Genomic DNA, 25,068 nt, shown 5'->3' with positions numbered 1-25,068 from the left:
CACCTTGGGCTTTATGGTAATGTTGGGGGAGTGAAGAAGAACAGAAAAACAGAAGTCATTGATACCTCCCTGTCACCTCCGGTCTAGCCTCGTCCATCCTAGCTGTGACTCTTAAGCAGCAGTGGGCAAATTTCTCCTATAAAGGACAGACAGCAAATATTTAGGTTTTGCGAGCCACGTGGCCCTGTCGTGTCCACTCCATGGATGCAGGGAGAAAGCAGCCGTAGACGACATGTAGAGGAATGCGCAGGGCAGGGCTCCACTAGCGCTTATCTGCAGACTCTGGAGAAGGAATTGCTATTGTGAAACCTTCTTCTTCTTTGGATTTTTCTTTTTATTTTTTTTTTACCCCAACAATTAAAAATGTAAAGATTATTTTTAGCTCATGAGCAGTAGGCAAGATTGGGCCCATGGGCCCTGGCTTGCTGGTTTGTTTTTTTGTTTTTTTTTTGTTTTTTTTTTTTTTTGACAGGCAGAGTGGACAGTGAGAGAGAGAGACAGAGAGAGAAAGGTCTTCCTTTTGCCGCTGGTTCACCCTCCAATGGCCGCCGCTGCAGCCGGCGCACCGCGCTGATCCTGGCAGGAGCCAGGAGCCAGGTGCTTTTCCTGGTCTCCCATGGGGTGCAGGGCCCAAGCACCTGGGCCATCCTCCACTGCACTCCCTGGCCATAGCAGAGAGCTGGCCTGGAAGAGGGGCAACCGGGACAGAATCCGGCGCCCCAACCGGGACTAGAACCCGGTGTGCCAGCGCCGCAAGGTGGAGGATTAGCCTATTGAGCCACGGCGCCGGCTCTTTTTTTTTTTTTTTGACAGGCAGAGTGGACAGTGAGAGAGAGAGACAGAGAGAAAGGTCTTCCTTTGCCGTTGGTTCACCCTCCAACGGCCGGCGCGACCGGCGCGCTGCGGCCGGCGCACCGCGCTGATCCAATGGCAGGAGCCAGGAGCCAGGTGCTTTTCCTGGTCTCCCATGGGGTGCAGGGCCCAAGCACCTGGGCCATCCTCCACTGCACTCCCTGACCACAGCAGAGAGCTGGCCTGGAAGAGGGGCAACCGGGACAGAATCCGGCGCCCCGACCGGGACTAGAACCCGGTGTGCCGGCGCCGCTAGGCGGAGGATTAGCCTAGTGAGCCGCGGCGCCGGCCTGATTGCTGGTTCTAAAATTCCTTTGTTTGTTGGGGTCCTAACCTTCAGGACATGGAAATGTGACTTAATTTGGAGACGGGGTCTTTGCAGAGGTAATCAGGCTGAAGGGAAGTCTTCAGGGTGGGCTCTGATCCCACCCAACCTGGCTGTGGCCTCAAATCACTCCTGTCAGCACCCCGGAGACAGGGGTTGGTTTGGTGGGGAAAACGGGGGCCATCCAGCCAGAGTAGCCTGGCTCTGGGACTCACGTGGCATCTGTGCAAGGCAGTCCAGGCTCCTGGGCAGCCTCCCGCCTCTCCAGAAATCCATCAGGTGCTCCTGCGTGGTTTCCGATCCCACCCGCCGCCCAGCCCGCCCTGCCTCGAACCCGCCACCCACTGGATCTGCCAGTCTCTGACTGCGTGGCACTTGGTACTGTTTCTATGATTGTTTGACTTGTGGTTGGCCGTTTCTCTATGCCGTAAGTCCTATGGCTTCAGAGAAGTGTCTGTTTTGGCCACCACTATGGTCCCCACAGTGGCACCGGGTCTGGAATCTGGTTCAGCTGATGTGAAATGAATGAATGAAAAAAAGTACTGGGGCCAGCAACATGGCATAGCAGGTAAAGCTGCCACCTGCTGTGCCGGCATCCCATATGGGCACCAGTTCGAGACCCGGCTGCTCCACTTCTGCTCCAGCTCTCTGCTATGGCCTGGGAAAGCACTAGAGGATGGCACAAGTCCTTGAGCCGCTGCACCCACGTGGGAGACCCGGAGGAAACTCCTGGTTCCTGGCTTCAGATCAGATCAGCCCATCTCCTGTCGTTGAGGCCATTTCTGGGGTGAACCAGTGGATGAAAGACTCTCACTCTCTATCCCTGCCTCTGTGTAACTTTGCTTTTCAAATAAATAAAATAATTTTTTTAAAAAAAGTACATATAATTCCTGAAATTCCACCTAAAGAGATCCAGTCCTTTAAATCGTAAAGGTTTGACACCTCCCAGGAGTTACCTTCAAAATACAAATAAGCAGGGGTATCTCAGAGAACAGGGAAAACACAGTGTGGCGCGCGGGGTAGGAGAGACAGGTCAGAGACGCTCAGCCAATTTCCTGCCGCCCCTGGGGAATCAGCCCGGTACTCAAATGTGGCGACTTGAACGTGGTTACCTCCCACGCGTTATGCCAGGACTCGCGGAGCCCTCGAAGTTCCTCTTCTCTTCCTTCCAACTCCTCCTCCATCCCATAATAAAAAGGCAAAGTGATCCTCCACTCTTTTCAAGGGTGCTCACTTATAAAACGCTTCAACTGGAGAAGGAAACTGAACAACTGACTGCCTGGAGCGGCGGTGCAGCAGCAGGGTGGGCACCACAGCCCGACAGCCCTGGGACACAGGCAGCCCCGCCGTCTCTGGGCTTCTTCCCCTACAGGCGCTCTGCCGCTGGCTCACAGCCTGTGCCGTTCCCTGACTGAGCTTCTGCCGCGGTCCTGCTTCTTGGCTGCTTCTTGTTTCCTGCCGCTTCCACCCTTCCTGGCCAGATTGCATCTCGCGTTTCTCCAGAGCTCTGTGACTAAACCACATCCAATATTTGAAGAGTGGCATGGCGCAGTCATTAGAGAGATCTTTAACTCATATTCATGCTGAAAGATAAACAGTACTCTATTTGTTAGAGGAAAGGCATGACAGGAGGGTGACAGGAACGCTTAGAAATTGGCAAGAGCCTGGTGAAAACACCTATCATGTCTGATCACGTCAAATAAAATGAATCTGTTAGCTTAACTCCGACTTGTGATTTTTAATAGCGTTTTAACTGTCTAAAACATGTTTTCTTTTTGTCTTGACGTCCTAAATTTCTAGTCCTGGGATCAGTGAAATTCATGTTTCTATTGTCAAGGGAGCAATCATACTTCATGTTGGAATCTAACCTCACACTGTCATATGTTTCAACAATAGGATTTCATATATATGGATTTTTTAAGAGGTATTTATTTATGGGGCCGAGAGGTAGACTTACAGAGAGAAGGAGAGACAGAGAGAGAGAAGTCTTCCATCAGCTGGTTCACTCCATAAATGGCCACAACAGCCAGAGCTTTGCCAATCCAAAGCACTTGGGCCATCTTCTGTTGCTTTTCCAGGTCATTAGCAGGGGGCTGGATTGGAAGTGGAGCAGCTGGGACATGAACCGGAGCCCACATGGGATGCTGGTGCCAGAGGCAGAGGCTTAATCTATTATGCGCAGCGCCGGCCCTGATATATATCGATTTTTAACCTGGTGGAATTGTTCTGTCAGTCTCGTTGTTATTGTCCAAGTATTTGTTCAGTATAAATGAACATGAACATGCCCTTTGATCTGGAGGATCAAATCTACTTTTAAACCTATTTTTCTCTTTCTAAGTTTAAATACAAATTATATTCCCCATCATATTCTTCCCTCAATCATAATTCTGCACTGGTGGAGAAATAGAAACGTAGCCATTCATAATTAAAACAAATTCTGTTTGGTGTGAATGTAAATTTGTATTATCAGCAGTTTGAATACCTTGGTTGTCAGCAGCCAGTTGCAGGTAAAATTGTCTCTTTATTCATTGTTATTTATTACTAATTCCCTAAAGCCCTAAGTGCAGCTTCTTTAGAAAGGCATGGAACACGGCCAGCGCCGCGGCTCACTAGGCTAATCCTCCGCCTAGAGGCGCCGGCACACCGGGTTCTAGTCCCGGTCGGGGCGCCGGATTCTGTCCCAGTTGCCCCTCTTCCAGGCCAGCTCTCTGCTGTGGCCCGGGAGTGCAGTGGAGGATGGCCCAGGTGCTTGGGCCCTGCACCCCATGGGAGACCAGGAAAAGCACCTGGCTACTGGCTCCTGCCATCGGATCAGCGCGGTGCGCCGGCCGCAGCGCGCTGGCCGCAGCGGCCATTGGAGGGTGAACCAACGGCAAAGGAAGACCTTTCTCTCTGTCTCTCTCTCTCACTGTCCACTCTGCCTGTCAAAAAGAAAAAAAAAAAAAAAAGGCATGGAACACAACTAATTAAAGTTAATTATGTGGTAAGAATAGTAATTCCTGTTAACAGCAAGTAGTCAAATGGTTTTGGGGCTGGCCACAGATGATCAATAGTAAAAAGGTGCCCTCCGGGGCCAACACTGTGGTGCAATAGGTTAATCCTCCACCTGCAGTGCCGGAATCCCATATCGGTGCCGGTTCGAGTCCCAGCTGCTCCTCTTCCAATCCAGTTCCCTGCTATGGCCTGGGAAAGCAGTAGAAGATGGTTCAATCACTTGGGTCCCTGTACCCGTGTGGGAGACCCGGAAGAAGCTTCTGGCTCCTAGCTTTGGATCAGCCCAGCTCCACCATTATGGCTACTTGGGGACTAAACCAGTGGATGGAAGACCTTTCTCTCTGTCTCTCCCTCTCACTGTCTGTAACTCTACCTCTCAAATAAATAAACAAAATCTTAAAAAAAAAAAAAAAAAAAAAAAAAAAAAAAAAAAAAAGCTGGCCTCTGATTAGATGATAATACTTAACCTGAGGGGAAAGAGAACAGAAAGAGTGGGCTTCTCATGGTTATTACAGTTCTGTCATTGCAAGGGGACTTCCATTTGTCCACTGATTATTAAAAAACAGTATTTGTTGAGTGGCTGCTATGTTAGACATGGTGGCTGCTGCCCTGTCTGACGTGTCATCTGAAGGGACCTAAGAGTTAGAGGTGGGGCTGGCGCTGTGGTTCAGTAGGTTAATCCTCTGCCTGCGGTGCCAGCATCCCATATGGGCGCCAGTTCTGGTCCTGGCTGCCCCTCTTCCAATCTAGCTCTCTGCTGTGGCCTGGGAAAGCAGTAAAAGATGGCCCAAGTGCTTGGGCCCCTGCACCCGCATGGGAGACCGGGAAGAAGCACCTCGCTCCTGGCTTCGGATCGGCATAACTCTGGCTGTTGTGGCCATGTGAGGAGTGGACCAACAGAAGGAAGAACTCTCTCTCTGTCTCTCCCTCTCACTGTCCGTAACTCTACCTCTCAAATAAACCACCCACCGCGACACCAGACCACTTGTCACAAGGATGGAAGTGCTGAGATCAAGGGCAGCTTCTTGGTGATGTTGAATGAGAACCAGGCCATGAAGGATGATGGGGTAGCTTCCTGTTGCCGATGGGTGCACCTCACGGCGGCGGGGTGGGGGGGAACCAAGGAGCTGGCAGAGCTGGGTTCCTTTCTGCAGGTTGATGGGCGTCGTTTCTGGCTCACGCGGGTTGGCAGCAGGATGAAGTCTTTGTGATTGTGTTAGACTTGCCTGTGTGCCTGCTGGCTGTAAAGAGAGGGCCGTTCTCAGCTTCTCCAGGGCACTGCCTTCCTTGGCTCGTGGCCTCCTTCTCTACCTTCAAAGCCACTAGCAGATTATGTTCCTCTTTCACATCTTCCTATCTCTTTGGCCTCCCCTCTGCCTTCGTCTTCAGCTTTGAAGGATCCCTTTGATTACATCACCCCCAGTAACCCAGCACAGTCTCCCTGTTTCAAGGTCTGTAAATCTTTGTCACGCCTGCTGGCGCGCCCTTTGTGGAGCCAGGTGAAGTATTCACGGGTTCCAGGCATGAAGGCAAGGACGACTTTTGGTGGTCATTATCCTGAACATCACAAGAGGTAAGGATTTCAACAAGGAAAGAAACTAGGGAGAAGAAGGACACTCAGGCCTGAAAGGGACAGCAGTGTGTGGGGACAGATCCTATGCAGGAAGCAGCATTCTTACTGGACGGGGCACCTAGGGTACATCCCTGCACACATACCCTACAAGTGTCTGTATTGTGCAAAGAGTCTAAGAGATGGCCCAAAAAGTGGGATTACTATTCAAGGACACCTCAACAAATTCTTTGGAAAATAGAGTTAAGATATATTTAGATGCAAAAAAAATTTGAGATCGTGCCTAGGAGGGATCTTTACAATATTTGTGGAAATACGTAGTATGAAAAAACTGTGCATTGATTTAAAAAAAATGCACTCAGATAAATTTACCTTTTTATTCTACTTTCCACAAACTTTTTTTTTTAAGATTTATTTATTTATTTGAAAGTCAGAGTTACACAGAGAGAGAAGGAGAGAGAGAGAGAGAGAGGGAGAGAGAGGTCTTCCATCTGCTGGTTCACTCCCCAATTGGCCGCAATGGCCAGAGCTAAGCCAGGAGCTTCTTCCAGGTCTCCCACATGGGTGCAGGGGCCCAAGGTCTTGGGCCATCTTCTGCTTTCCCAGGCCATAGCAGGGAGCTGGATAGAAGTGGAGCAGCTGGTGGCTTTTACCTGCTACACCATAGCACCAGCCTCAAACTTTTTTTTTTTAATATTTATTTTATTTAGTTGAAAGACAGAGTTACAGAGAGAGGTAAAGACAGAGCGTGGGTGGGGAGTCTTCCATCTGCTGGTTCACTCCCCAAATCACTGTGACAGCTAGAGCTGGGCTGATCTGAAGTCAGGAGACAGGAGCTTCTTCTGGGTCTCCCATGTGGGTGAGGGGCCCAAGGACTTGGGCCATCTTCTACTACTTTCCTAGGCACATTATCAGGGAGCTGGAAAGGAAGTGGAGAAGCCAGGACTCTAACCGGCGCCCCTGCCAGCCCCTCCACAAACTTTTTGAAAATGTCGGTTATTATTATTTTTTTTTTTTTTTTTGACAGGCAGAGTGGACAGTGAGAGAGAGAGAGACAGAGAGAAAGGTCTTCCTTTGCCGTTGGTTCACCCTCCAGTGGCCGCCACGGCTGGCGCGCTGCGGCCGGCACACCGCGCTGATCCGATGGCAGGAGCCAGGAGCCAGGTGCTTTTCCTGGTCTCCCATGGGGTGCAGGGCCCAAGCACCTGGGCCATCCTCCACTGCACTCCCTGGCCACAGCAGAGGGCTGGCCTGGAAGAGGGGCAACCGGGACAGAATCCGGCGCCCTGACTGGGACTAGAACCCGGTGTGCCGGCGCCGCTAGGCGGAGGATTAGCCTAGTGAGCCGCGGCGCCGGCCGAAAATGTCGGTTATTAGAGTCTAGGCTTTCCACAGTAGGCAATGAGGGAGCTCCTACAGGTTTCCAAGCAGGCTGTGCATTAGGGAAACAAATCTGGCTTACAACTGTGTGGAACGAGTGGGACAGAGAAGGAACTGAAACCAGGGCATCTTCTTGGGCTACTGTGTCAGTGTCGAAGTGAAATGGACATTGAGAGAGGGCGGTCTCCTACCCGAAGCCTGTTCTCCACCCACACTGTGGAGCTACTGAACAGGAAAGTGATAAATACGAGCAGCTTCCAGTCGGTAGCGTGTGGTGATTTGCTATACATGAACGTGTGGGAGCCTCCTGTGTGATTCTCCCATTCATAAGGAAACCCTCCCCTGGAACCCTCACTTTCCGGTAGCTGCTGCTCTATCACTTTCCTCCACTTTCCAGCTGAATTTCTCAGTGCGGTTTTCGCTGCTCTTTGCTCCCTTACCCCTCACCACTGTCGCCCATCCAGCCCCTCTACCGTCTGCTACCAGCGGAGCTCTCGCTAAGGTTCCGACAACTTGCCGCACCTTTCAATCCAGTGGACACTTGTCAGCTGCCACTCACGTGATGTGTTTAGTAGCATTTATACCTCTTTGTCGATATCTTCCGTCTTGAAACACTCTTCCCTTTGTTTCTTCATAACTACACTTTGCTCCAATCTCTAGCACCTTGTCTATTTCCTGTGCAGGCTCCCCCTTCCTCTACTTTGCCATGAAATGTTGCATTTCCTCAAACTCTAGTCTTCCCTCCCAACTCCCTCCCCGCTCCACCGCTGCCCACAAAGGCAAATTCATGGCCACCTTCAGCTATGTGACCATCCATACTCTCTGCTGGCAACTCACAGGTGTGTATCTCTGGATCTGATTTCTGCTTGCAGGGATGGTTGTAGAAGATCTTCAAAATCATTTTTGGCTGGCGCCGCGGCTCGCTAGGCTAATCCTCCGCCTTGCGGCGCTGGCACACCGGGTTCTAGTCCCGGTCGGGGCGCCGGATTCTGTCCCAGTTGCCCCTCTTCCAGGCCAGCTCTCTGCTGTGGCCAGGGAGTGCAGTGGAGGATGGCCCAAGTCCTTGGGCCCTGCACCCCATGGGAGACCAGGATAAGTACCTGGCTCCTGCCATCGGATCAGCACGGTGCCCGGGCCGCGGCGGCCATTGGAGGGTGAACCAACGGCAAAGGAAGACCTTTCTCTCTGGCTCTCTCTCTCACTGTCCACTCTGCCTGTCAAAAAAAAAATAAAAAAATAAAAATAAAAATAAATCATTTTTGGTTCTGGCCCCGCCAGAGCAACTGCAGGCAGGACTTGAAATTCACTGCATCTATAGCAGGCTCATTTTTAAGTTGTTCATTTTATTTAGCCCCACAGATGATGTTATCAATATCCCATCGGCTCTTGGCAGACAATCGGTTCCCCAGGCCTGCCAGAACTACAAATCTGGGTCTACCGCTCTGCCTTCGTGGATTCTCCAACCACTCCACTGCATCTTGAAGATACCTCTTAAACAAATTCATGGCCTCAGTCCCATGGAAGGCACTGTCACCCACCAATCCTAGAAGTTAGAAACCCAGGAGCTACATCCTTTTCCCTTGTCCACAGAGCTGCTCCAGCTTCAGAATCCCAAAGATTCACCATCACTTCCACACGCACAGCTATCATCCCAGTCCGTGCTGGGTCGTGTCTCTTCTCAACTACCGCGATGTTCCGGCCACACAGCTTTCCCTTCCTCCTCCTGGCTCCCACCATTCAGAGCAATTCGAGGGACCTTTTGTATCCCCATCAGACCATGTCACGCCTTTACAGAAGATACTTCCGTGACTTCCTGTTGTTCTGGGTAGAAAGACTGAAATCTCCACAATAACCCGCAAAGCCCTGCCTAGTGTGGCCCAGGCTGGTTCTCTCCCCTGGCCCCTTGGCTCTCACCCCACCTGCCTATCACAGTGGTGGCTGTGTCTGAAATGCTGCATCACCTTCCCTCCCTGGCAGGGCCTTTCCCCGTGTGGTTTTCTCTTGAAATGCAGTAATCCCCCCTTATCCTTGGGGACAAGTTCCAAGACCCCCACTGGAAGCCTGAAACCACAGATAGTACCAAACCCCATAATTTAATGCCTTTTGCATCTTAACCAAGCACTTATCACACACTGTGGCTGAAACTTCTGCAGGTTGAGGTTCAACAGCCAAACTGGTGTAAATTTCTTTTTCCTTTCCTGAAATTTCATGGGTAGAAAATTCATCCATACTGTAGATAGTACCAACTTCAGCGTATGTGTTGTTTTGTTTTTCCCTAATAAGACAGCCTTTACTTCTTTTTTTTTTTTTTTTTTTTTTTTTTTTTGACAGGCAGAGTTAGACAGTGAGAGAGAGAGACGGAGAGAAAGGTCTTCCTTCCTTTGGTTCACTCCCCAAATGGCTGCTACAGCTGGCGCACTGCGCCGATCTGAAGCCAGGAGCCAGGTGCTTCTTCCTGGTCTCCCATGTGGGTGTAGGGCCAAGCACTTGGGCCATCCTCCACTGCCTTCCCGGGCCACAGCAGAGAGCTGGACTGGAAGAGGAGCAACTGGGACAGAACTGGCACCCCAAATGGGACTAGAACCCAGAGTGCCAGCACCGCAGATAGAGGATTAGCCTAGTGAGTCACAGTGCTGGCCAGATAGCTGGCCAGACAGCCTTTACTTCTGAAAGTACCAGGATTGCTGCTCTTGCACCGTGGGACCATTTCTTAACCATTATTTTTGAAAGTTTATTTCTTTTTACTTGAAAAGCAGAGTAACAAAGAGCAAGAGCTAGAGAGAGAGAGACAGACAGACAGATCTTCACCCACTGGTTCACTCCCCAAGTGCCCACAACAGCCCAAGCTCTGCCAGGTCATAGCCGGGAATCAGAAACTCCATCCAGGTCTCCCATGTGGGTGGCAGAGACCCGAGTACTTGAACTATCATTTGCAGTCTCCCAGGGTATACTTTAGCAGAAAGCTAGACTCAATCCCAGGCACAACTTTTTGGGATATGAGTGTCCCAGGTGGGGCTTAACTCACTGCACCACGATGCCCACCCCTGGGCCATTACTAAATAAAGTAACAGTTTCTCAGCCATAAGCACTGTGATACTGCAACAGTGGATCTGATAACCCACATGGCTATTGACTAATGGGGCAGATAATATATACAGCGTGAATACAATGAGAAAAGAGAGGATTCACATCCTGTGCAGGCAGAGTGGGGCAGCATGAGATTTCACCACATTACTCAGAATAGCACCTAATGTAGATGTATAGCGAGTTTATTTCTGGAATTTTCTATGTGATATTTTCAGACAGGGCTAACTGGGTAATGGAAAGTGTAGAAAGTGAAGTTGTGGGTAGGAAGGGGCTACTGTACTTTCTATGTTCATCTGGTTTCCTTTGTCTCACCTTTCATTACTGGTCCTCGATTTCTTAGATGAGGCCAGACCCCTTCTATTTCCAGCTCTCATGGGAAGGTGTGTCTTTCCTTTAGAGTATTAATCACAATCTCAAATTCCCATTCATTGGTAGCATTGGTAGCATTACCTGATTACTTACCTCTCCCAGTAGACGTCACAGTTCTATGATAATGTCCATGCTCACTATTTTGTCCCTGGCACCTGGGTGCCAACAAGTCTATGTCGAAAAAATGAGGTTCCGGTTGAGAGGACAACAGTGGCTCACTGTAAGTGCTCAATGCACATTTCCTGAATGAATGCACACGTTCTATTTTAGATCATTTTGGCTTTGAAAGGTTGTCAAGGCATACATGGAAATGTTTAGCCAGTGGTTTTAAGTGTAGAAATAAAAAAATTAGAACTCTATGATGCAAATTACAATGTCTACTATCCATGCAGATACCAAAATTCCCGTCTATGCAAAATACCAAAAGCAAAGGGTAGGTTGGCCAGAGCAAAGTCAAGATCTTGTTTCTCTCTGGCGTCACATTTCTGTGTATAGGCATCCCACAGGCATCCTGTACTCCCATGGTCCATGGGCACCGTGACATCCACGAGAGAGTAACCCTTGAGTCTCCTCTCTCTATGTAAAGCTCAATTCAGTTTTCTCACCTCCTGTGATGTTTCCATGTTTGTTTTCCAGAGCCTCTTCCCCAGCATTAATTTGGCAGTATGTAATCACAGAGCTAGGCCATCGCCTCTGCCCACTTCTGTGTTTACTTCCATCCTCCCTACTCTCTCTCCGGAGTCCATTCTCTGCATTCCTCAAATACCAGGCTTCCTCTGTGACTTTGTTTCTTTTCCCTTTCCAAGTTTCTTTACCTTGCACATCAGTCCTTCCTCCCATCTCTGTCTCTCTGATAGTCTTAGCTCTGGCACATTTTCCAAGTTCCAATCCCAAACCCAGAAGCTATTCTTGGGCTGAGGCTACCAACTATCAAATACAGCCTGCAAAGACTGCTTCCTGATTCATGTCGACTTCCCTTTGCTTTCTTACATTTGGCCTCCTCTTTGTCACTGGCTTGCTTCCGCTTCTGCGTGTGAATCACTTTATTATAATCTCATCCTGGTTTTCATGATCAAAACCCATTTATTAAACATCCAAACAAAATGCACTCAGTTTTTCTTTTGAAGATCTGCTTTGATAAAGCAAAATGCCTGGTATTAAAAGCAATTGTTAAAGGCAACCCAAATAATATTTAGTAGTTGGTTGTATTTATTTATTTATGTTTGAGAGGCAGAGAGATAAACAGGCACCTGCTGGTTCACTCCCCAAATGCTCACGACAGCTGGGGTGGAGTTGGGCCAAAGCTGGAGGCCAGGAACATAAGCAGGTCTCGCAGGGGGATGGCAGAGGTAGCTTTGGGATCTGCAAGGAGAGAAGGCCCACACTTCTGGGAATGGAGAGTCCCTACCCGCACTTCCAGGAACGAAAAGTCCTTGTCAAAGCGCCCGCAGGTGCCTAAAGGTCAACCAATGAGGATCAGACCCGCCTTAACTTTTACACCCACCCCCCCCACCCCCCGCCCTGTATCTACAAAAGGAGCCCTCCCAACCTCTGAGACACAACTTCCCCGGCTCCCCGCTCTGTTGGGACCAGAGGGAACTGAATTCCAATAAAAGCGTGTAAATTAATTGATTCATTTGCTTGGGGAGATTTTTTAGGCGCCGGACACTTTGCAGGCAGGAACCCAGTTTCCAGAGCCATCACTACCGCCTCCCTGGCTCTGCATTAGCAGGAAGCTGGAGCCAGGAATCACGGCCACAGACTGAACCCAGGCACTCCAACGTGGGACAAGGTGTCTTAACCAGCATGCCGAACACCTGCCTCCGTGGTTAATTTTAAATGCAAAGCTAAAAATAGATCATGAAACTATTTCTTTTACAATTTCACATTTAAATATTTATTGTCAATTTAGATTAGCTCAGATGCTTCTGTGTGACCTTGAAGTGTTAATTTTGTATAGAAATGAATTTTGTTGAGCTCTTGATCTCTATCTCTTATGCTCTCCTCCTCTCTCACCCTCTAGCCCTCTCCCCCAAGAGTCGGGCTTCCCCCACCCAACAATAAATCTGTCCTCTAAAAAAAAAATAAATAAATAAATGAATTTTGTTGAGGCCAGAATTCAGGCCTTAAACGTCTGTTCTTTCTAACATTCATTCTAACAGTGTTTACTCCAAGAGATTAGGTTAAAATTTGAAAGGAATGTTTTGGAGCATGGAGAAGTAAAACTTCACCTTTTCAATGGGATTCTTATTTCAATTATAGACACAATAGCATTCTGCTCACATCTGCAAAGGAAACAGAAGTTATAGCCCACCGTGAATATAATGAGAAAGAAGCAAATAACTGGGGTTGCTGTCATAGCTCACTCAGCAAAAGGCGTAAAAGAACAGGGATGTGGTAAGAAAAAATTTTGTTTTAGCAATTCTCTTAATAACGCAAAGTGTCAACATAAGAATTCTTTAAATGCAGAGTGTGATTTGTATCTTCACTATGTTTCTTTGAGCTCTTCTGGGAATGAATCTTCTCAAAGTATTGAGCAATTCTTATGCAACCTTATCTTTTATTACTCATCCGAGAAGCAGAGTGGCTATTCAGAGAATGAAGCTCCACTGGCATCCCTGGAGGCAGGTGGACCCTGGGCTCTCCCTAACTATACACCAGAGGCTTCTCGAGTTTTCTGTTTTTCAAAATTGCCAAAAGTACGGCAAGAATAAATAAGGATAGACTAAAATTTTCTCTGTCATGATTTTAATATTAGAAAATATACCCATAGGAACTGAAATTTCATACTGGGAATTTTCCACTCTGGTATCCAAAGTGTTTTTATTATTATAAAACATAATAATTCACACTCTTAAAAACAGCTAAGACAGTAAATTTTATGTAATGTGTGTTTTACCAAAATTTTAAAAAATAAATTGAGTTAAAACTTACAAAGAAAAAAATTGGTGGACTCTATTAAATAAAGGCTTTTAAAAAAGACTTGCTTATTTATTTTAAAGGCAGAATTACAGAGAGAGAGAGAGAGAGAGAGAAACATCAGAGAGAAACAGAGATATCTTCCATCCACTGATTCACTCCTCAAATGGCCTCAACAGCCAGGGTTGGGACAGGCTGAAGCCAGGAACCAGGAGCTTCTCTGGATCTCCCACATGGATGCCGGGGCCCAAGCACTTGGGCCATCTTCTGCTGCTTTATCAGGCATATTAGCTGGGAGCTGGATGAGAAATAGAGCAGCCAGGACTGGAACTGGCATTCATATGGGATTCCAGAGTTGCAAGTGGCACCTCTGCAGGGGGTGTTTAGGAGCTGAGGGGGCTAAAGGAGGTTAGTCATTGAAAATTACAAAGTTCTCTGCACAGGAGACAATGATAGGGACAAGAAGTTCTGTTAACTCTTCTTTTACAGACAATTTCCATCATGTAGCTAATGCTGCTTAGCTAACAGCAGATTCAATGTACCACAATGAGTTATTTGTTTAAGATGATATTTGTTTATTTGAGGCATTGGGTTACAGACAGAGAGAGGCAGAGACAGAGAGAAAGGTCTTTCATCCACTCCTCAAATGGCCGCAACAGACGGAGCTTGGCCAATCTGAAGCTAAGAGCCAGGAGCTTCTTCCGGCTCTCTCATGCAGGTGCAGGGGCCCAAGCACATGAGCCATCTTCTGCTGCCTTCCCAGGCCATCAGCAGGGAGCTGGATTGGAAGTGGAGCAGCCAGGACACAAACCAGCACCCATATGGGATGCTGGCACTGCAGGTAGAGACCTATCCCACTACGCCACAGTGCTGGGCCTCAGTAAAGGTATTTTAAAATACAAGATATAAGATATTTCCAATTATTCATCTACCATCTATCACTCTCTTTAAAATAGTATTATCCGCCTAGTGGCGCCGGCACCCCGGGTTCTAGTCCCGGTTGGGGCGCCGGATTCTGTCCCGGTTGCCCCTCTTCCAGGCCAGCTCTCTGCTGTGGCCCGGGAGTGCAGTGGAGGATGGCCCAAGTCCTTGGGCCCTGCACCCCATGTGAGACCAGGAGAAGTACCTGGCTCCTGCCTTCAGATCAGCGTGGTGCACCGGCCGCGGCGGCCATTGGAGGGTGAACCAACGGCAAAGGAAGACCTTTCTCTCTGTCTCTCTCTCTCACTGTCCACTCTGCCTGTCAAAAAAAAAAATAGCATTATCCTATATATCTGACTTCCGATAATATAAACTCTGCAGAGGGTGTTTAGGAGCTGAGGGGGCTAAAGGAGGTTAGTCATTGAAAATTACAAAGTTCTCTGCACAGGAGACAATGATAGGGACAAGAAGTTCTGTTAACTCTTCTTTTACAGACAATTTCCATCATGTAGCTAATGCTGCTTAGCTAACAGCAGATTCAAAGCTGGAAATTTGCAAGGTATAACAGATTACTAAAGGTTGGTGCCTAGAGAGGATAAAAACAAAATGAAACAGTGGCTGACTACCCAGCAGAGGCCAAGCTGCTGTAAAGGAAAAACTAGGTGAGGGAGCAAGAAGATTTCCTTTCTGCACTCACACTCAACACTCAACCACGAGGCCACTAAAATACGTGCGTGTTTCTCCCCACACTCATCAATTCTCCAACTGGGTGCCCCTGCAGTAACTCAATTCTGAGAGTGACACCCGGGGTTAGAGTCACATCCTGCAGCTTAAGGGCTCAGTTCCACAAGACTGCACCCACTTTGGATGCAAATCACACGTACTCAGTTGTCACCTATTCTTCTGACTGGCCACAGATCAGGGTGCTCACCACCCCTCTTTAGGTTCCACTGACATACTCGTTCAGCTCACAGAACTCCAGGAAACACATTTACAAGTTTACTATATTAATACAGGATATCATAACGTTACAGATGAAAAGGCAGATGAAGAGATGTGAACACACAGGGCGAGGTCTAGAAGAGTCCCGACTTCAGGAACTTCTGTCCCCTTGCGGCTGGAGCGTGCCACCCTTCCAGCACGCAGGTGTGTTGGCCAACCTGGCAGCTGAGGAATTTTTATGGCAGTTTCATTACGTTGGCATGATTGATTGTTAACTCAGTGTCCAGCCCCTCTTTCCTTTTCCAGGAGGACGGGGCAGGGCTGAAAGTTCCAAGCTTTTAACCACAGTTTGGTTGTTCTGATGATCAGGCACCATCCAGGAATCCACCAAGTGTTCCCTGTTAGAACAAGAGATGCTCCTGTCACCCAGGAGAGTCGAAGGGATTTAGGAGGTCTGTGCCAGAAACTGGTCAAAGACCAAATATGAGAACAAAAGATTTCCCTTAGCTCCTAAAGGGTTTTAGGGGCTCTGTCTCAGGTACTGGTGGCAGACTAGTACTTATATGTGTGTGTGTGTGTGTGTGTGCACTTGCGTTTGTGTATAATGTCACAACAACTAACAATGAAAATGTTTCCCAAAAAAAGAGACAAGAGTGAGGGGAGAGGAGAAAGGGAAGTGACTATTTAATGGGAAATTATTGTTTAATGGGTACAGTTGGAGATGATAAAATAGTTCTGGGAGGGGTTAGCATTGTGGCGGAGTGGGTAAAGCTACCGCTTGCAGTGCCGGCATCCCACGTGTATGCCGGTTCGAATCTTGGCTGCTCCATTTCCAATCCAGCTCTCTGCTATGGCCTGGGAAAGCAGTAGAAGATGGCCCACATCCTTGGGCCCCTGCACTTGCATAGGAGACCTGGATGAGGTTCCTGGCTTCTGGCTTTGGATCGGCGCAGCTCCGGCTGTTGCAGCCATCTGGGGAGTGAACCAGTGAATGGAAGACCTCTCTCTCTCTGCCTCTCCTTCTCTCTGTGTATAACTCCGACTTTCAAATAAGTAAATAAATCTTTAAACGAAATAGTTCCGGGAAGCACAGTGGTGACAGCTGCACAATGCTGTCAATGTACTTAATGCTGCTGGACTGTACAGTTAAAAATGGCTTAAAAAAGTAGATTAAATATTGTGTATATTTACTCATAATAATCAAAGTTAAAAAAAAGACTTCAAGTTTATCATTGAAACAGAGTCCCCACCTAGTAGAGGTGATGGTGTTAACTCTTCAAAAGGTCTGCCAGTTTGCAGAACCAAAATCCCCAAAGAACCAAGGAATAGACTTCTGAGCTGGCCAAGAGCAACAGGTGGTGTTTGAAACTCTGATATTTGACGTATTAAAGCAGCCTTTAAACTGCATTGAATACATTCAACTTAGCAGTTAGGAGGTTTCCTTATGTACAGGCTTTGGGAAGAATATGATCCTTGTTTTCAAGGAATTTATCATCTAGTTAAGGAGACAAATTATAAGGGCTTGAAACAACCTCAAAGCAAGTGAAACACATCACGGTGGCATCCTTCTTCCTGATTTCCTAGGCCTTTCATGCTCCGACCCTGGTCTGCTGGGAGAGAACCTTCCTCTGTAGGTAGGCATATTTGCTAAGCCTACGCCACACTGATTAAAAATAAAGAGCGGAAGTCCTCTCTCTCTCTCTCTCTCTCTAACTCTGCCTTTCAAATAAATAAATCTAAAAAAACAAAAACAAAAAAATCCACCGTTGTTTGGATGACTAAATGAGATAACACACAAGTTTGGAGATACGTGGTGTGAAACAAGAACACAAAAAAACACAGTATGTACTTAAACACATATATACACAGGAGTCTTCCAAAAGTTCATGGAAAGAACCATGCATAAATTTTAACCAATTTTGCAGCAAAATAAACATCTTTTAGTTCCATTTTTTATAAACTTTTTGAAGTACTCTCATACTATGTTAATCAACTTTTCTATCACAATTTTGCCACGCCGGGAGGCTTTCTGCTCAGCTGCCCTTGCCTTACCCTTCCAGCTGGATACATTATATGCAGTTGATTATTTAATTTAAAAATGCTTTTTGTCAGTAATTATTCTACTGTAGAAATATCAGGATTTACAAGACAAAAATCACCATTTTTTTAAGATTTATTTATTTATTTGAAAGTCAGAGTTACACACAGAGAGAAGGAGAGGCAGAGAGAGAGAGAGAGAGAGGCCTTCCATCTACTGGTTCACTCCACAGATGGCTGCAATGGCAGGAGCTGTGCTCATCTGAAGCCAGGAGCCAGGATCTTCTTCTGGGTCTCCCATGCAGGTGCAGGAGCCCAAGGACATGGGCCATTTTCTACTGCTTTCCCAGGCCATAGCAGAGAGCTGGAACGGAAATGGAACAGCCGGGACTCAAACTGGTGCCCATATGGGATGCCAGTGCTGCAGGTGGCGGCTTTACCGGCTATGCCACAGTGCCGGGCCCACATACTACCTTTTTTTTTTTGGACAGGCAGATTTAGACAGTGAGAGAAAGAGACAGAGAGAAAGATCTTCCTTTCCATTGGTTCACCCCCCAAATGACCGCTACAGCTGGCGCTGTGCTGATCCGAAGCCAGAAGCCAGGTGCTTCCTCCTGGTCTCCCATGGGGTGCAGGGCCCAAGCACTTGGGCCATCCTCCACTGCACTCCCGGGCCACAGCAGAGAGCTGGACTGAAAGAGGAGTAACCGGGACAGAATCTGGCACTCTGACTGGGACTAGACCCCGGGGTGCCAGCGCTGCAGGCAGAGGATTAGCCTAGTGAGCTGTGGCACCCGCCTACATACTACCACTTTTAAGATTTAACTGTATGCTTTCCTAGACTTCAAAAATGTTTTAAATAAAATATACAAAATATACATGATGTTTCAAAAAATTAGATAGTATATTTTGTCACTTTTTGAACATACCTTCTAGAGTGTCAGCTCCGTTAGTGGATAAATCTTGTGGTTTTTGTTTTAAGATTTATTTAGTTATTTATTTGAAAGTCAGATGTGCAGAGAGGAGAAAGAGAGATCTTCCATCCCCTGGCTCACTTCCCAAATGGTGGCAATGGCTGACACTGGGCCAGTCTGAAGCCAGGAGCTAGGAGCCAGGAGCTTCTTCCAGGTCTCCCAGTTGGGTGCAGGGGCCCAACCACTTGGGCCATCTTCTGCTGCTTTCCCAGGCACGTCAGCAGGGAGCTGGAGGGGAAGTGGAGCAACAGGGACTCAAACTGGTGCCCAAATGGACACCTGGTATGGCAGGCAGAGGCTTAAGCTTCTACTCCACAGCACTGGCCCCAGTCTTGTGGTCTTGTTCACCACAGCATCCCCAGTGTGTGGTTTCCAATAGGTCTCAGCAGATTCTCTAAACACCAAACACTAACTGGAAAGAATGAATGACTCCCGTCAATAAACAGACATCCAAGGGGCCCGACGCTGTGGCGCAGCGGGTAACGCCCTGGCCTGCAGTGCCGGCATCCCGTTGTGTGCGTCAGTTCGAGACCCGGCTGCTCCATTTCCCATCCAGCTCTCTGCTATGGCCTGGGAAAGCAGTATAAGATGGCCCAAGTCCTTGGGCCCCTGCACCCATGTGGGAGACCCAGAAGAAGCTCTTGGCTCCTGGCTTTGAATTGGCACTGCTCTGGTCGTTGCTGCCAATTGGGGAGTGAAACATTGGATGGAAGACCTCTCTCTCTCTCTCTCTCTCTCTCTCTCTCTCTGCCTCTCCTCTCTCTGTGTAACTCTGACTTTCAAATAAATAAATAAATCTTAAAAAAAAAATACATCCCCAAACCATTCATCATAACATTCTCCTACATAAGCCAAGGCCCTATATCAGAAATGGACTTGTTTCCAATTCATCTTTGTTCCAAATTATTGAGAAATGGTCTTCAGAAAGTTCATGGAAAATGCATTTTATGAAAATAAAATAATACATATTGTGTAAAAAAACATGATGATGGGTTTCAAATTATTTTTCCACCAGAAATAAACCTATATTTTTTGAAATTTATTTATTTTATTTTATAAGATTTATTTTATTTATTTGAAAGAGAGATACAGAGAGGAGCAGAGCCAGAGAGAGAAGTCTTCCATCCTCTGGCTCACTCTCCAGATGGCTGCAATGGCTGGAGCTGGGCCAATCTGAAGCTAGGAGCCAGGAGCTTCTTCTGGGTCTCCCATGTGGGTACAGGGACCTAAGGACTTGAGCCATCTTCCACTGCTTTCCCAGGCCATAGCAGAGAGCTGGATCCAAAGTAGAGCAGCTAAGACTTGAACCGGTGCCCATATAGGATGCCGGCACTGCAGGCTGGGGCTTTAAACTACAGCACCACAGCACTGGCCCCATAAACTTATCTTTTAATATCATTTTCCACAGACTTTCTGAAGTACCCTGGCCCTCTATATATGAAAAAAATTTTTAGAGATGTTTTGCAAAAGGCACAAAGAATAATATATCACATTACTAAACTGACCCACTAAGAATCAACAACTTTCAAGAGATTGAATGATTTGTCTTTTAAATCAAACAAAGCACATCTTGTGGATAAAGCTGAAGTCCTCATTTTTCTGTCCTCAGAGCAATTTCCCCTCTTCTCCTACACAGACGACAGCTGTCACGGGGCTCGCCTGGACACTTGCCGCTCGTGTCTATACTTACAGAAAGTATGTGATTAGTGTAAGTTCTGTGGGATTTTGTTTATTTATAAATATGGCATCACAGTATATAAATAGTTCTGCAATCTGCTTTTTTTTTTTTATTCCTCATTGGTTTTGAATTCTCTCCATGTTCATCTACCCTTTGACAAATGGAGAGTGTATACATTCACTCGGCTACTGTCTACACTCCATCACTTGAATACTGTTTTCCTAGATGTTAGGTCTTTGGGTCCTCCTAGATCTTCCACTGTTGTAAACAGTGCTGTAACGGTCATTGCAACTGAAAATGTTTATTATGTATCTTACACATGAATTTTAAAGTCCATTAAATCTTGTACTTTATAGTATTTTTCATTTGACAGAAGTGTTTCTTAAAAATTACTTTATACTTTAGAAAGCGGGGGAGCAGGGACAGAACCTTCAAAGGCACACGTGTCTTGGGGCGAGGTGGGCGTGGAGATGGGCGCAGCTGGGCTATTAGCGAAAAGGCACACAGGGGAACGCAACATCATTCGATAACAGAACATCAGCTGGAGCCCTGCTCTGCGCCCAATACTAGCACAAGGTGAGACTGACAAAGGAACCTGAATTCCAAGCGGCACGACCACGGTTTAGCCATCAGAGCTCCAAGCTGACAGAAACAGGAGGAAGGCCTGCAAAGCAACCCTGGAACCGCTAAGGCCCTACGGGATTGAGAGAGGAAGGAGGCACACAGGGTGAGGTGAGCCAGGGGCTGCAGGCTGGACAGGTTGTTAAGACGGTGCGGGCACCATGAGGTGCATCGGCGTTTGTTCTGAGGCTAAAAATGTAAACCGCCCCAAGCTTGTTAGGGAGGAAATAGGGGTGACTTTCAGTAGTTAGATCTCAGCACCGCTGGCAGGTGGTGGTAGGAAGTGCGATGCTATCAGGAGAGCCAGAGAAGCAGCTTTAGGACTTGGCTTCCGGAATATTATTTTCTCCTCAGCATCTCTGCACAATCCCGCTTGTGGCCTTGCCCCAAATGCACAGCCCTCCAAAGGAAAGCTAATGGAGACGCTGAACCCACATTTGTGTTGTGCACACCAGACAACACTTCTCCTAACCAAAACACGGGGCGGGGTCCCGCATCACGCCCGAATGGATTCGAGCGCGCGTTTTGGCCTTCTTTGTTACTTAGTCCGCACCGAACTTTCTCCAGCAAGAGCGGAGGAGATGCTGACGGAGACAGCGGCTGTACCGAGAGTTACCAACTTTTCACACTCGGGCAGTCGCGGGGCGGGGAGGGAGGGGGGTCGATCCTTGGGAGAACGGGGCCGGCTGACAAAACGGCAGCCCGGTCCCGCAAGGCCGCGACAGGCTCCTGCGGGCCGCGAGGCGGCCGTGGGCAGGTGGCGGCCGCGGCCGGCAAGCAGGAAGCCGAGCCGGGCGGGGCGGAGCACGGCGGCCGGCCGCCGAGGAGCGAGGGCCGCAGCCGCCCCGCCCGGGCTGGTATGCGGCCGAGAGTGACGCGGGAGGCGGGGTCACGTGACGCCCGTGGAATGCCAACAATGTAGCGAATGTCCCACTTGGGTCTGCGCGTTGGAACCGCGGCGTGAGCGCCCCGGGAAGATGGAGCAGCCGCCGCCCGCGCCGCCGCTGTCGCCGCCCGGGACTCCCCCGTCCCTGCGGGGCCAGCAGCAGCTCCAACCACCGGCGCCCGGTCTCCCGGCGCGCGAGGCCCCAGAGCCGCGGGCCAGGACGCCCCGGAGGGTGTAGACCGCGCCCCAGGAGGTGAGGGGGGCCGAGAACCGGGGAGTAGTGTGTGGGGGTGGGGGGCGGCGCGTGGAACCGGGGGCGAGCGGGAGAAAGTTTCCGCGGGCCGGCCGGAGCCACGGGGTTCCGCGCGCCCACGTCGGACCGCTGCGGGCCGAGGCTCCGGGAAGGGCGCCCGGCGGGGCCGCCCAACCGAGGGGCGGGGAGCGGCGGCCGCGGAAGTTTGTCCGGACGGGAGCCTCGCGCCCTGCCCCCATGGCCCTCGCCCGGCCCGGGAGCCGCCCCGTCGCGGGCCGCCCGGAGCCCGCGGAGCCGGTTCGCGGGGAGCCGGGAAGTTGAGAGCGAGCGCCGGGCCGGCGGCGAGCGCGTCGGGCCGGGGTGGGGGCCGCTGCGGGCCGCGCCGCTTTGTTGTGCGCCAGCGGTGGGGCGGAGGCGGTGTCCGCGACGCGCGGGGTCACCCTAGAGGCCGTCCGCGCGGGGCGCGCCTCCGCCTCCACAGTCCCGAAGGACTCGACTTTTAGCCAGATGGCGCGGCCGGCGCCCCTGTCAGCCCCGAGACCCCGCGGCCGGCCGTGCAGCTGTCCCACCACAGAGCCCGGGTCAAAGCGTCCGGGTAGCACCGTCGTCCCACGAGGCCACCATTCCCGCAGCCGTCGCCCACCCGACAGCCGCCCACGGGCACGCGGGCCACGCCAGCGTCGCCACCCCTGAGCTGCGCCTCAGCGACGTCGGCTCCGCCGGCCGGCCGGTCCCACGGAGGCCGCGCCGGCGTTCCACGGCCCACGGGGGCGCCCTCCGCCCGCGCGGGCCCTCCACGGTCCTGTGCGGGTGCGCCGGCCCCTGCGCTCTCTCGCCATCCTCTCCGCCGCGCCCCGTGGGGCCGGCGGCGAACTTGGGGGCTCCAGGCCCTCCCTGCCCTGCAGTTCCTGGTCGGCGCCCGCGGCGTACCCGGCGAGTGGCCCCGGCTGGGCGGGCGGGACGCGGCCGCAGCTGCGGGACCGCCGTGGTGGCGGTGAGAGCGCGGCCGTTGCGTGAGCCGCGTGCGTGCGGTGCGCTCCGTTTAGCACACCTTCCTAGGACTCGTCTTTTCCCTTCTGATGCAACCTCACCTGCAGTTAGTTCCTCGCCGCGCTCCGGGCATGCGGCTTCGGAGCGAATTCCCGGCTTGCTGGCCGCTTTTGCCCCTGCTTACCTCCGCGACTTGGAGAGCTTGTCCTCGGGGGTGAGGGCCGGCGCGGGCTTGGGCAGGAGGCCTGGAGCAAAGCTTTCATCCATGGAGCCAGAGTGGCCGGGGCCCGGGCCGGAGCCGGGGCGGCCGGCGAGCGTGTGCCAAGGTCTCCCCGTTCTGAGGCCCGCTCATGAGAATTGCTGTTGTGCAGGCGTCCCCGTGGGAGAACTGTCTGTGTCGATCTTTTTGACAAAAAGTTTGAGCGAGAACTTAGGTTTTGCTAGCGTGTAAGTGAGCGTGTTCTTAAAAATCTAGGCTTTGGAAAATTATTGAACTTACAGCTGTTAAGCCTGAGAGTATATAGCTGGGAGATTAAAAAAAGTCATTTTAATAACCGGAAGAATTTCCTTTGTAAAGTACCCAAGCAGATACACTTTTAAAGGAAAGTTTGGCCATATTTTGGTAGGATTTAAATATACTGAAATTTGGGAAGTCACAAAATAGGTATGATCATACATTTATGTTCTGTTAGAATTTTTAACTTCGTAGATGGCGTTCCCCCTAATATGGAAAAAAGTAACTTGAGACTGTTTATTAGGAAATCTGTAGTACGTAGATCTTGCTCCGGAGATTGGTTTACTCTCAGCTTCAGTCTCTGGATGATGCTGACCATATTTGAGTGTTAAATAAGACTAAGCTGATTTGTAGGTTTTAAGTCTTTAGTAACTGTTGTGATAAGACAGAAATAAATCTTCTGAAATAAGAATGCAGAAACTGTTTAGAAAGCCTGTTTCTAATTAACCATAATTAACAAAATAAAATACTACGTTATTCAGCCTCCTAAAAACTTTTCTCATTATCCAGCTATAGAAAGTACTGTTTAATGAGTATACCAGCATTCCTTTGAAAATCAGTTGCTGAACATTTATTCAATTTCAAAAGTTCCAGCAGTTAAAATTGAGTATCGGCTGTCTTGCAAAATTATTAAGGTGAATTATTAGAATAACAGAACTAGGAGGGAGTCCTCTAGCCTGTGCGTCTAGATGGGAAGGGTGTAAATTGGAGCTGCACATACTTCTGCCCTTAGCAAATCACAGGGTTGGTAGGAGGGACCTTCTTTTGGTGGGAGGGGAATGCTTTTACAATAAGATGCCTTGTTATTTTAAATGCTGTGTTGTAAATAGCCAGCCCTGGGCTCCCAAATCCCACCGGAGGGTGGGGTGTGGTTGAAGCTGATAAATTTACCCGTAACTCAGGGGAAGGGGGAAGTTTGGAAGGGGGTCAGGGGTATTCTGTTTTGTTTTTGGCAAAACAGACCAACACGAACTTTGAAAAGCTCCTTTTATATTTTAGTTCATGATTACAGTAATGTGAAACTTGCAAACAATATTCCTTACTGACTTTTTAAAAACAGTAGGCTGGGAGAAACGCAGAAAATGAATGCAATGCATTTACTTGGTCTTGGCCATAAATCTGCTCCGTAGAGGAGTGCAGTATCCACATTCACAGCATGAAGAGATAGTGCTTAATCAAAGTGAGTGACTGCCTTCCAGCTCCAAACAGTCTCTGAATTTGCCTTCCCTTGAAAAAAGCCAATTGCTTAGTAATTTTTCTGGACAGAACGGGGCCTCCAAATTGCACAAGTCCAGGGCACGGTTCCCATTGTACGCTAGGTCGATGGGCTCTCCACAGTGGGACTTTATTCATACCCAGAGTTCCCTGTGAGGGCCTCCTGGCGCTTGATAGCGGCCCTGCCTGGGCTGTTAGCTTCACTGAGTGCTAGCCAGCCATTGTCTCCGTGCGTTTAAGGTGAATGTCATTTGATTTATGGTTTCAAAGTTTTAATAAAACAAGTTAATGTTAGAAATCAAGGTAATTGGTTATGCTGCTAAAATGAGGATGGAAAGTTGGCATTGCTTCTTGTTTGCCATTCACGCTGTGAAGACTTTATATTGCTTACCGTCTAGACCGGCCCAACTGAATTGTGACAAGTGGTTTTTTTTTTTTTTAAGTTAATTAGCAAATACTTTCTGTTCATGGGCCAATATTTGACATACATAGGCTCTTTTTCTGGAGGAAAAAGAAAAATCTGTTTCGTAGCAGTGGCTTG

Source organism: Oryctolagus cuniculus, chromosome 9 (genome assembly GCF_964237555.1).
Source record: "Oryctolagus cuniculus chromosome 9, mOryCun1.1, whole genome shotgun sequence".
NCBI lineage: Eukaryota > Metazoa > Chordata > Mammalia > Lagomorpha > Leporidae > Oryctolagus > Oryctolagus cuniculus.
Note: the sequence above shows the minus strand (reverse complement) of the source record.